Here is a 12,415-nt window from a genome sequence, read left to right as displayed (position 1 = left end):
TGAATGTCAGGTAATTATTTATCTCTTTGACATCTGACGGGAGGGCGTTCCACAGGGCGGGCGCCACTACCGAGAAGGCCCTCTGTCTGGTTCCCTGTAGCCTCACTTCTCGCAATGAGGGAACCGCCAGAAGGCCCTCGGCGCTGGATCTCAGTGTCCGGGCTGAATGATGGGGGTGGAGACGCTCCTTCAGGTATACAGGACCGAGGCCGTTGAGGGCTTTAAAGGTCAGCACCTTTGAAGCTCAGTCATCCTTTGAAGCTGACATTTCTCTGAATTTTGCAATGCAGTTCTGCAGCCAGGTAATGTGCACAAATGCATATAGCAGTGAAAACAACATAAAAACAAAACACATTGTGTTAGGGGAAATTTGCAAAAATGTCTGTATCGGGCAAAATTGCATACAACATGCGCATGTTAGGAGAAATTCAAGCCGAAATGCTGATGAATTTTCCAAAGGGCTTTATTTTGTGGCAAACTGATGTGGAAAAGTTCTGAATGGAACTGAAGACTGGAAACCTGAGAAACAACTGAGCGGTGTAACTGACAGATTCACACGCCCCTGTGTGCAGGTGAATAAACAGTATGTTACGGAAGCTCAGTCTCCCGTGGCCTCTCACTCCCAAGGAGAGCGACACTGCTAAAGGCCGCCTTGCTATGTCATCTTGAGAGACAGCAATAAGGAGAGCTTCAAAAGCAACCAGAGCCAGCCCTCAAACCCAACGTGAAACCCTATGTGGACCTGGCAAGCACTGCTGTATTCACCCCTTGCCACCCTCTCCAGGCTGATTTGACTTCTCTGTGCAGCTACAACTCCAGTACTGAAAGAGATGGGTGATTCTGCCCTTGTGCACAGTTCCTTGGCTACTTGAAAGAGTTGCGGAGAATAGGTCCATCAGTAACCATTATTACTAAAAGGAGACTCCCTGGTCAGAGGCAGTATACCCCTAAGCACTAGGGCCACCCAATGAACCCAAAGGCTGGAAGATACAGGCCAAACAAAAGGAAGTACCTTTTTAAACATCACATAGTGGAATTTGAGACTGCAAAATGTAGTGATGGCCGCCAACTTGCATGGCTTTAAAAGGGGGTTGGAGAAACAGAAGGACGATACAGCTAGGATTGCTCTGTATGCCACCTCAATTATCAGAGACAATACAGGGAACAGGAGTAGTGGGAATGCTGTTTATGGACTTTCCAGAGCCAGTGTGGTGTAGTGGTTAAGAGCGGTAGACTCGTAATCTGGGGAACCGGGTTCGCTTCCCCGCTCCTCCACATGCAGCTGCTGCGTGACCTTGGGCTAGTCACACTTCTTTGAAGTCTCTCAGCCCCACACACCTCACAGAGTGTTTGTTGTGGGGGAGGAAGGGATATGAGATTGTTAGCCACTTTGAGACTCCTTTGGGTAGTGATATCAAATCCAAACTCTCCTCCTCCTGCTCCTCCTTCATCTAGTTGACCATGTGAAGAAACGATGCTGGACTATCCAGCAGGGCTCTTATATTCTTATGATGATTTGAGTTACAAGAAAAATGTTTCTGACTAAACATATAGAAGAACCTTCTGATGGTAAGAGTTGGTGAATGATCTCCTTCAGAAGGTGGTGGACTCCCCTTCATTGGAGGTTTTTTTAAACAGAGGTTGGATGGCCATCTGTCATGGCTGCTTTAGTTGAGATTTCTGCATTGCAAGGGGTTGGACTAGGTCACCGTCAGAGTCCCTTCCAACTCTGCAATTATATGATTCTATGACTGGTAACCTTTTTGCCATGCATTTCAGGGTTAATCAGGTATTACCATGTCCTGCTATGTGCTGGGCTCATTTTTGTTCTACAGTACAAGTGCACAGATAATTTTTTCAACATATTAATGAGCAAACGATGGGATTGCTGTGATTGCACAGTGGAAGGGACTAATTAAGAGGGCCAGTTCTGGGCAGGAGGGAACGAGAAATGAATAATTAAAGGGTCTATTTCAGTCATGCTGGTGACCGAGAGATGGAAGAACACACCAGACATGGAACTCTTTCCTGACTGAAGGCTATGGTTCTGTGAAGACTTTCTACAACCAAATGGGACTTACTCCCGGGTAAACATACTTGTGATATTTCCTGCAAGCATGAGTATGATGGGACTGATGTGGAGAACATAGCTCTATATTAAGTGCTCCATGGAATCACAGTAGGCCATTCTGCTGCGGCGATTGTAAAATGTGCTGCTTATATTCATTCATTCATTCACTCCCCCCCCCTTATTACTTTTTTATACTGCATAAAAATAGTTCTCTCCCTCCTTATGTAAGCTCCACAACAACCCTATGAGGTAGGTTATGCTGAGAGCCTTGTTGATTTAGTTGTCTCTATACTAATGAACAGAGTATGGGAAACAAGCCGGATGAATTTGAGCTGTTAATACAGGATGGCAAATATCCCCTAAAGGGCATTACCAGAATCTGGTAGGATAAGACTCATGGCTGGACTGTAGAAACTGAGGGTTATAACATGTTCAAAAGGAATATATAAAACAGGAAGGGGGAAGAGTAGCATTATATGTAAAGGCTGTGTACACCTGTGAAGAAATCCATAACCTGGAGCATGGAAAGCAGATTGAAAGTATATGGGTAAAAATTGTAGGAGAAAGGAAATAACCATGACTTTACTGTGGGTGTCTGCTATAGACTGACAAGCCAGACTGAAGACTTGGGTGATGCTTTTCTACAGCCAATTATCAAATATTAGGGTTGCCATATTAAAAAAAATTAATCAGCAAAAACAACACTGCTGCCATGGGCTGCCATACATTCGGATATTCCTGGACATTTCCATCCAGACACTGCTTGCGGTTGCAGTGTTCCAGATATGTCCGGGAAATTCTGGATGTATGGCAACCCTACGAAATATTCAAAAAGGAGAGATATAGTAGTCATGGGAGACTTCAACTATCCTGATATCTGTTAGAATGTATCTAACAGATATATCTCTGCCTAGAATATAAAGCAGTGACTAGCCCAAGGTCACCCAGTGAGTTCCTGGCTGAGAGGGGGGCTTGAACCTTGGTCTTCCAGGTCCTAGTCTGACATGAAGAAGACTTGTGGAATCACCCTGTTAAATACAAACAGGTTCATCATTGGTGGGGCATTTACCTTTCATTTCTGAGGCTCACAGATCCTCATCAGGTTGACCCTGCCCAAGTATGTGAGGACAAATCCAGGAGGAGCCACAACTCCACACACTAACTTGGGAAGTCCTGCTTGATCAGCAGCCCCCTAACCATGCCATGGCAAGAGAGGACATGTGCTGGTTTTGTCCGCCGAAAGGTGAGGCACTGCAGTTATTCAGCTGGACTGTGAGAAATGTAGTTATTTTTCTGTGTTCATCTGGAAGTCAATACTCAAGGATGGGAGCTTTAATTATGTCTCTGGCCCTCCTAAATCTCTTTATGAGAGGCCTTGACTGCAAATCTCTACATCATTGCAAAGCTATTGGCTGCTGCAGTGTGTGGCAGCACCATAAATTAGAAACAACTGGGCTTTCTCAGACCCCACAGTTCTGCCTGCATGTCTGCCTGCCCACAATACATTGGACCACCCGCTCCTTAAGGGTGTGTGGGTGTGTGGAGGAGAGATTGTCTCTCCTGAGGAGCAGATAAATCAGGGAATAAATGGAGTTGCTGGAAGCATGGGCTAGAGAGAGGTCAGCAGTTTACAGGCTGGGCTTGGGGGAGTGGAATCACCTGGCACGGAGAGAGGAGATGGCTCTGATGACTATGTGCATCTCTCTCTCACTAGGAACCTTCCTGGGCGCTCAGCAAGTAGAAAGGAAAGGTGCCAGTGCCTCCAAGCAAAGCTATTTGCTTTCTTCTCCTCCATGTCTGTCCACTATGGCAAAAAACAAACAACCCACCACTCATCAGTTTCTGGCATAGCTCCAGAGGCCCCTTTTGGTAGCACTCCCAGAGCAAGAGAAGCCTGAAGCTGGATTTTTTTTTTTAAGGGCAGCTCCACCAACACCCAGGCCCAGCCACACTTTTATTTGTCCTGTGATTTCAAGTGCATAGCTGTCAAGTGTCCCTTATTTGGCGGGACAGTCCCTTATCCCAGCGCCATGTCCCACTGCTGTCCCTTAATGATGTCCCTTAAATAAGCTACTGAAGGTAATGGGGCCCTTTCTATGTCCAGCTGTCTTTTGTCAACAACAAATTGTTGCTTTTTTGTGTTGAATATATGCTATATGGTATTTTATGGACCTAATAGGTATCTAAAGTCATTTGCACGCAACAAAAGATGTATTTTATCAAAGTAATTGTTGATCCCTTATTTTGGCTGCTGATCCCTTATTTTCGAGGCTGCTGGTCCCTTATTTTCAAATCTGTAAGTTGACAGCTATGTTCAAGTGATTTCAAGTCATTGGTCTGAGAGGGATTTAGTTTTGGTTTCTTTTTGGTCCTGCCGTTTGCCTGGGAAAACTACTGTTTACTGCTGAATCTGAACCAAGACCAATCTGCAGAAACCTGACTGGCGTTTGTACCGATTCAGCAGTAAACAGTCCAACTTTGGGGAAGGGTTTGGGAGGGCAGAGGGCAGAGGACTCCCATTAACACGGGAGGTGTGTTGTGTGCTTCTCTCCAAGGGATCCCCAGGGGGAAACCATGCTCTATGCTCCAGGGAAGGGTGTCCCAGGGATCTCTCCTCTATTGGTGATTTTCCTCTGCTGCCTGCTGCACCCTAGACCAGTGTTTCCCAACCGGTGTTCCGCGGCACACTAGTGTGCCGCCGGACGTTGCCTAGTGTGCCGTGGGAGGGAGGCGGGCGAGTCGGGCTAATCCTCCGGCCCCGCTCCCCCGGGGAACGTGCCCCGTCATCCGCTTCTGCCTTGCTCCCTGTGACAGGAATTCCCCAAACTGCATCAGCATCTGCCGCTTGCCCAGCAGCCCCGGCGCTGCCTTGCGCCCGGCGCCCCCGCCATCCTCGGCGCAGGGAGCGAGGGGCGCGCAGGCAGGCGCAGCCCGGCGGAGCGACGGCTCCTTCCGAGCGGCTGGCAGTGTCTGGGCATGACTGGCCTCCCGCCTGGTCCCGCAGCGGTTGCAGACGCGGCCGAAGCAGCGCAGGGAAGGAGACGCCCGGCCGCCCAGCCCAGCCCCGCACGCTCCCACTCTCTCTCGGCGGCCGGGGAGCGGGGCCAAAGCGGGCCCCCACCTGAGTGGCGGCTGCGTGAGCCAATAGGCGAGCTGGGGCAGAGGGGGAGGCGGGGCTCCGGAGAACAAAGGAGGGAGGGGGCATCCGGGAGAAGGGGGCGGGAGGAGCGGGGAGCGCGGCGCTGCGCCCGGGACGCCCCAGTTCCGCCGGGTTAGAAGCCGGCGGCCTACCTCTGCTGGCCGTGGAAGGCAGGCGGGTCTGGGTCGCGCCCCGAGAGTGGCGGGGTCCGCGCACAGCCTGCCCTCCAGGCTGGGAAGTGGCTCCTAGGCTCCGCCTGAAGCCACGCAGAGACCGCAAGGCGCCCTCGGCGCAACTTGGCCGGGGCAAAAGGCGAAGCTCTGGAGGGAAAGGCGGCCGGATTCCCCTCCTCGGCGGGTCCGGTGGTCTCCCGCCTCCTCTGAGGAAGGGTCTCTTCTTCAGCTTTTCTGATCCTTCGTGGCCCCGTTGGGAGAAGCCGAAATAAATAATGGCCATGCCATTAAAGTTCTCTCTTTTATAAAAGGGATCCTAATAGAATCGTAGAGTTGGAAGGGATCCCCAGGGCTATCCAGTACTGTACAACCCCTGCAGTGCAGGAATCTCAGCCATAGCATCCATGGCAGACAGACATCCCACCTCTGCTTAAAAACCTCCAAGAAGGGAAAAACCTCCCGAGGGAGACCATTCCCCTGTTGAACAGCCCTTACCAGCAGAAAGTTCTTTCCCATGTTTAGTCAAAATCTTTATTGTAACGTGAATCCACTGGTTCGAGTCCTACCTTCTCTACCTTCTATGCTGTTACTATTTTTTAAATTTTTTTTACATAAGTAAAAAGTGACCTTTCCCCATCTGGCATGGTGGTGTGCCTCGAGATTTTTTTCATGAAACAAGTGTGCCTTTGCCCAAAAAAGGTTGGGAAACACTGCCCTAGACCAAGGAAAGGTCCTTTATGCTGGGGGAGCCTTCTACCATTCTACCATTGCTGGAGCACCAACACTGAGAAGGCCCTTTCTCTGGTAGCTTCCTGGACCTTGAATGGCACAGGAAACTCTGAGAAGATCTTAGTGTACAGACAGGCACATGTGGGGAAAGAGGATTCTCAAGGTACAGGAAAACATAGTTCCAGTTCCAGAAAATTGGGTGGAAGTAAGTAGCCCCTAATATGGATAACGAAGCACACCTCCCTCCGTCTCTCCCTCTCCCTGCTCTGGTCTCTGCAGCTTCCTCAGGTGAGGCTCATGGCTTGATCTGCTTGAACTTTAGAGTGGTGATTTTAGAATAGGCTTTACATAATTTGCTGCAGTGGGTTTCACACTGCTGTGTGCTAGCTGTTGCTGAAGACAAGGAGATTTGCAAGCCAAAAGCAACTGCTACAACATCTGCTGTGTGTGTGATAAGGACAATAAAGTATCCATGTTTGAACTTGAGTTTTGCTTGTCAAAATCTTTCTTCCATTGATGTCTAAAGATTCCCAACTGGGGTCCAGAGAGGAATTTGGATTTCTAGCACTCTGGCAATTAACCTGGGATTTTTGAGTGCTCATATCAAACACTCAAAAACGCCTCTCAAGGCTTTGGTAGTGATCAGTTGGGACACCCAAACGTCTTAATTTATCTTTAGGCAAATAACACCTCTAGTTCAGTCTCTGGGTATGATCTCTCACTAGAATTAGCTGGGAGGCACATGTGAGAGAGTGTGACTCCAGAACCAATCAGAAGGAGTGCTGCATAAGCCAATAGCCTGGCTCTCTGAGGTTGCCTTTTGGATTACCCAATCTTTGCCAATTTCAGCATCCCCCAACATGTGATTTACCAGGTTATCACTACCTGCTTGGTATTCTTCCAGAAGCCATTTCTCTATCCAGGCACCATCACCCTCCCCTTCCAGCTATATAGTTGTTATGAGTTCATGGGGGAGGGAAGAAGGCTGTATCAAGACTCTTTTAGCCCCTGGATCCATCAAGTGTTGGAATATAAGCCAGGCTGGTTTTCTGGTGAGGTGATAACTTGGGTGATAGGCCATTCAGGGAACAAAGGAAGGGGCAAATGGGTGGGGGGCCCTCCCTTAACTCACAGGTTATTCAAAGGACTAAGGCAGAGTTGAGAGCAGACAGTGTTGAGTGAGGAGAGCTAAAAGCTAGAAGTGGGGGAGCTAGAGAGTCAGAGCGATGTTCGATTTCTGTTTGAATTCAAGACTTCATCTATGAGGGAAGCAAAGCCCTCTTGGGGTGGATAAGTTAATGCTGTAAACCCCTCCATAGTAGGCTCAGGTTGTAGATAAGCCATATATCATAAATATGCCACACTCTCCACTGTCCCCAATTCCAAGGGGAACGCAAACCCTGGGTATGTGCCTGGAACTCCTGGAGTCTTGCCCTGCTTGGAGATTGGGATGTTGTGTGTCCATTATGCCTGCAGTGTGAGGGAGGCTGACATCTGCCTTTGCGGAAGCTCAGAGGGGCTGAGAGCAGACGCCGAGCCCTGCTGGGATGAGGTAGTGGACAAGTCATTCGTGGAGAAGCCTACCTGGAAGATGGCTGAGATGAGCTACAGAGAGAGTGAATCGGAAAGCAAGCAAAATGTTAGTTGATTTGCACCCTGCAGCTTAAAAAAGGTACAGGAGACCAGCAGAACAAGCGGCATGGCGCGGAGGACACAGTCATGGTGCTTTCAGTATTGCAGGAAGACAGTCTGAGCAGCACAAACCACCACTGCACAGGGAGTGCTATAGCAACTTCCCACACAGTTGTCTCCATTGCTCTATGTTCTCCCTCAACAGGGGAAAGGAGTCTGAGGGGAGGACACTAGGAAAGCCCTTCTCTCACATGCGCTCTCATAGTCACTTGTGCTCACATACCTATCAAGTAGTAGATAGGTAGCCGTGTTGGTCTGCCATAGTCAAAATAAAAAAATTCCTTCCAGTAGCACCTTAAAGACCAACTAAGTTAGTTCTTGGTATCTGAAGAAGTGTGCATGCACATGAAAGCTCATACCAAGAACTAACTTAGTTGGTCTTTAAGGTGCTACTGGAAGGAATTTTTTTATTATACCTATCAAGCACCAACATTCGGGGCTCGTCTCTTGCAGCTGCTGACCATTGCTTATTCCAGGGGTCAGCAACCTTTTCCAGCCGTGGGCCAGTCCACCGTCCCTCAGACCATGTGGGGGGCCAGACTGTATTTTTTTGGGGGGGGGGGGGATGAACGAATTCCTATGCCCCACAAATAACCCAGAGATGCATTTGAAAGAAAAGGACACATTCTACTCATGTAAAAACATGCTGATTCCCGGACCGCCTGCAGGCCGGATTAAGAAGGTGATTGGGCAGCATCTGGCTCCCGGGCCTTAGGTTGCCTACCCCTGGTATTCTCTCCCCACCACCCCCTGCACAACTCCACTAGCTTCTCAGCAGGGGAACCCCAGTCCCAGTGCAGCACAAACCACAAGATTAGCAGCTGTGATGAGTGCGATCCCTGCTGTTCCCCTGCGGGGCTGCCAGCCTTCCCTTGCCAATGTTGTTATACCCTTGCAAGTGCTGGGCAGATAGTTATGTACTGCCTGGTGAAGCCATCCTGAGACTGGGGAGGGAGTGCACCTGACCCTCTGCTGTGTGTCCTGCAGGAAAGGCACATGAGACCTGATGGGACATGTTGCAGACTCTTCATCCACCTCCGCCTTCCAGAAGCCACTCCATCTGATGCACTCAGTGCAAGTTTTCACTTTGCAAGTTCTGTTGCTTCTTTGCTGATAGGGCCTATCAGATAAGGATCCCTGCCTTTCCCCACAGGTTTTGACTCACAGAAGCTGGTGCTAAGATGGGATTGTGACTGGGGGGGGGGGTCAGGTACTTCTCTGATACCAGGGCTCAGGACCTGCAGCTTCTCCTCCTCTGGATATTTGAGGGCCAGCAGGGGCAAGGGGGACTGTCCTCTAACCCAGGGTTCCCCAAACGTTGGGTTCCAGCTGCTGTTGAACTACAGCTCCCATCATCCCTGACCACTGGAGAGCAAGCCTGGCCCCATGACTGTGGGTGCCCAAGGCCATGGGTGCCATGCAGTGTGCATGGCCCTGGCACTGAAATTTGTGGGTGCCTGGCCCCTTCATGGAGAATTTTGTGGGTGCTCAGGCACCCAGGGCCTCAGGGAGTTAGCACCTATGACTGGTCTTGCTAGCTAGGGATGATGGGAGTTGTAGTCCAACCACAGCTGGAGACCTAAGTTTGGGAAACTGTGTTCTAGCCGGTGCACAGTCTCCTGCTTATTGCTTGTGTGCTGAACTAACAACCACCTGCAACTGACCCATGTGCACGGAGAACAAGTTCTTCTGGGGCAATTGGCAATCAAGCAAGGAGCAGCTATGCAGCTAGCCTAGAGGGGTACCTGATGCCTGGGAGCCAGACCATTGGCTTATGCTGTACTCCTTCCAATGGACTCTTGGCATAGGATCCTCTCAGGCTTGCCTAACTCTGCCCAACCTCTGCTAGTGAGAGATCACATCCAAGGTTTGAACCTTGCAGCTTCTGCTTGTGAAACATGTGCTGTTCCACAGGCCTAGGGTTCCTCATATGACCTTCTCAGACCCTCTAGGTGTCCCTATTTTCCAGGGACGTCCCTGATTTAGAGAATCATTCCATTTTCTGATTTGATCCTGGAAAGTCCCACTTTTCCTTAGGATGTCCCTATTTTCATTGGAGAAATGTTGAAGGGGATGGAGTTATCTGACCCCCTAAACCATTGAAGGCAACCCTATACAGTATAGGGAAGTTTCCTTTTTTTAAAAAAATGTTTAATGTTTTCTTATTTTTTATATATGTTGGAAGCTGCCCAGAGTGCTGGGGTAATCCAATAAGATGTGTGGTGTATAAATAGTAAAATTACCGGCATAGAATGGGACATCCCTATTTTTCATCAGATAAATGTTGGAGGGTATGCTTCCTTGGTCCAGAGCTGGCTCTGTAGGCTGGTGGGTGAGAAATGCCCCATTATGTGCTCTCCTTCTGTCTACTGTGGAGGCAGCATAGCTGGAGAGCCTATCTACTCCTTCTCTTTAGTCTCTGACATAACTGAACAGGCATGCAGAAGGTGAGTTGGGCCTTAATTCTACCATTCCCCTGGTGGGGCTCAGACCTGCTGTTTTTGTTTCCCATCCTGTTGCTCAACAGCGCTCAACTAATCTTGAGCTCTCTTGTTGCTTGCCGGAGTGCCCAGTGGCGTAGCGTGGGTTGTCAGCACCCAGGGCAAGGCAAGTAATTTGCGCCCCCTAACCCGTGGATTTGCGCCCCCTAACCCTAACCCCCAGATGTTGCGCCCAGTGCGGCCGGCCCCCCCTGCACCCCCACGCTACGCCACTGGGAGTGCCATCCTTTCCCTGCCTGCCAAAAGGGTCCTTCATTCCCCCAAATGGGTTTTGCTCCCAATTGTCAGTGTGTGTCTCGAAAGTTTGTCCCAGTGAGACACTTTAGCGGTTGTTCTGCAGGCTTCCTCCCCAAATTGCTGTTTGGACTTCCTGTCCCTTCCTCCTTCCCTGGGTGGCTAGTAGCAGACTGTGGTGGCTGCATGCACACCATATATTTAAAGCACACCGCCCTTCTTAAATTCTGCAAACTGTACTTAGTTAAGGGTTCTGGGAGCTGTAGTTCTTTGAGGGGTAAACCACAGTTCCCAGGATTCTTGGGAAGGGGTGTGCTTTAAATGTACGGTATGTGCACAGCCCTTGTGTGAGTGGCCTGAGGTGATTTAAACCTCTGGTTAGGAGCATTTGCTTGCAGCGTTTTGGGTGCCTTTGCTTCAGTAGCACATGCGGAGGAATGTGCCGAGGTGTCCCCACGCCTGGCGGGTTGTGCCTTAAGTGCATGCAAAGTGATGCTACCGAGGCATCTCCCTGTGTGGATTCGCTTAATCCCTACATGGCAACAATGGGCGGGCCATCAGCTGGCTGCGCTCTGATTGGTGTGTGCAGATGGTGTTGCCATGGTCACTGTGGTTGTCAGAGTTGCTAGGCTCTCTGTAATTTGTGCCGCTTCCCTGACGCCCTTCCTCTTCCGGATCCCTGGGAGTGCAAAGGATCCTAACTCAGCTTCACGGATGCTACACTGGGGGAACTGCTCATTCGTGTGCCTTGGATGATAACACTATCATCATTTACATGGAAGTGCACTAAAGACAAGATGCAGTAAACACAAGGCGCAGACAATTTAAACACAAGGTGTTAGCAATTTAACTTGCAGAATTCCTGGGGAGAAAGCTGAACCCAAAAGAGCAACAAATCTAACAGCTAACACTACATCATTTTAACCAGGTGTCCCCCAAAATCAGGTACCGGGGCTTTAAAAATAGGGAGTGGGCACTCATAAATAGGGACCAGTGGCGTAGCGTGGGTTGTCAGCACCCGGGGCAAGGCAAGTAATTTGCGCCCCCTAACCCGTGGATTTGCGCCCCCTAACCCTAACCCCCAGATGTTGCGCCAGGTGCGGCCGGCCCCCCCTGCACCCCCCACGCTACGCAACTGATAGGGACAGTTGAGAGGGCATTGTTTGCAACTTTATGAAAACGAGGTTTCTGTCTCTGTGGTCATTTTTCTGCTTGTTAATGGCCAAGCCCAAGGGACCCCTGACCCATTAGCATGGCTTCCTCAGTTCTTTTCTCAGTATTTGGGGAAGTTGTTTCTATACTTGCCCTCCCCAGAAAGCCTGTTTGGGAAAACAGAAGGAGAGGAGGACTTAAGTATGGGAAGAGTATACCCAAGTGGGAAGGCTTATTCTCTGACTGCACGAACTTTACCAGCTGACGTCTTCCGAGATAGCAGGAGGAGCAAGCTACACCTTTGTGGCCTGATCAGTAGGCAACTGTGGAAAACCCACCCTGTTACCAACTGACGGTTTTGCTTGTCCTCGGCACTGAGCCATGCGCCGAGTGTGCCTATGTGGTGCTCCCGCAGTTCAGAGTGTGGGCTCTGCATGTGTAGGGCAGAGAGAGCCCGCGGAGGGAGCTGGGTCGCTGCTGTGCTAATGAGGCTGAATGGGACCAGAACACTCTGCTTCCTGTGCAGGAGAAGACGGATGGGGGCCTCAGCTCTGCAATTGAATTTCCAGTTGACTCATGGAGTGGGGGGGGGGGGAGGGTGCCACCCCACTTTCTGGGCTCTGTCCAATTGCAAATAATGGATGGGTCTCCTGGCTAATGGGATATTGACGCGGCAGTACCAGGGGCTTTGCTTCTGCAGCTGCCGCTTAATTGCTGGCTCTGA

The sequence above is a fragment of the Podarcis liolepis genome (genome assembly GCF_965112155.1).
Source record: "Podarcis liolepis genome assembly, chromosome: 8".
NCBI lineage: Eukaryota > Metazoa > Chordata > Lepidosauria > Squamata > Lacertidae > Podarcis > Podarcis liolepis.
This window is presented reverse-complemented; position numbering follows the sequence as displayed.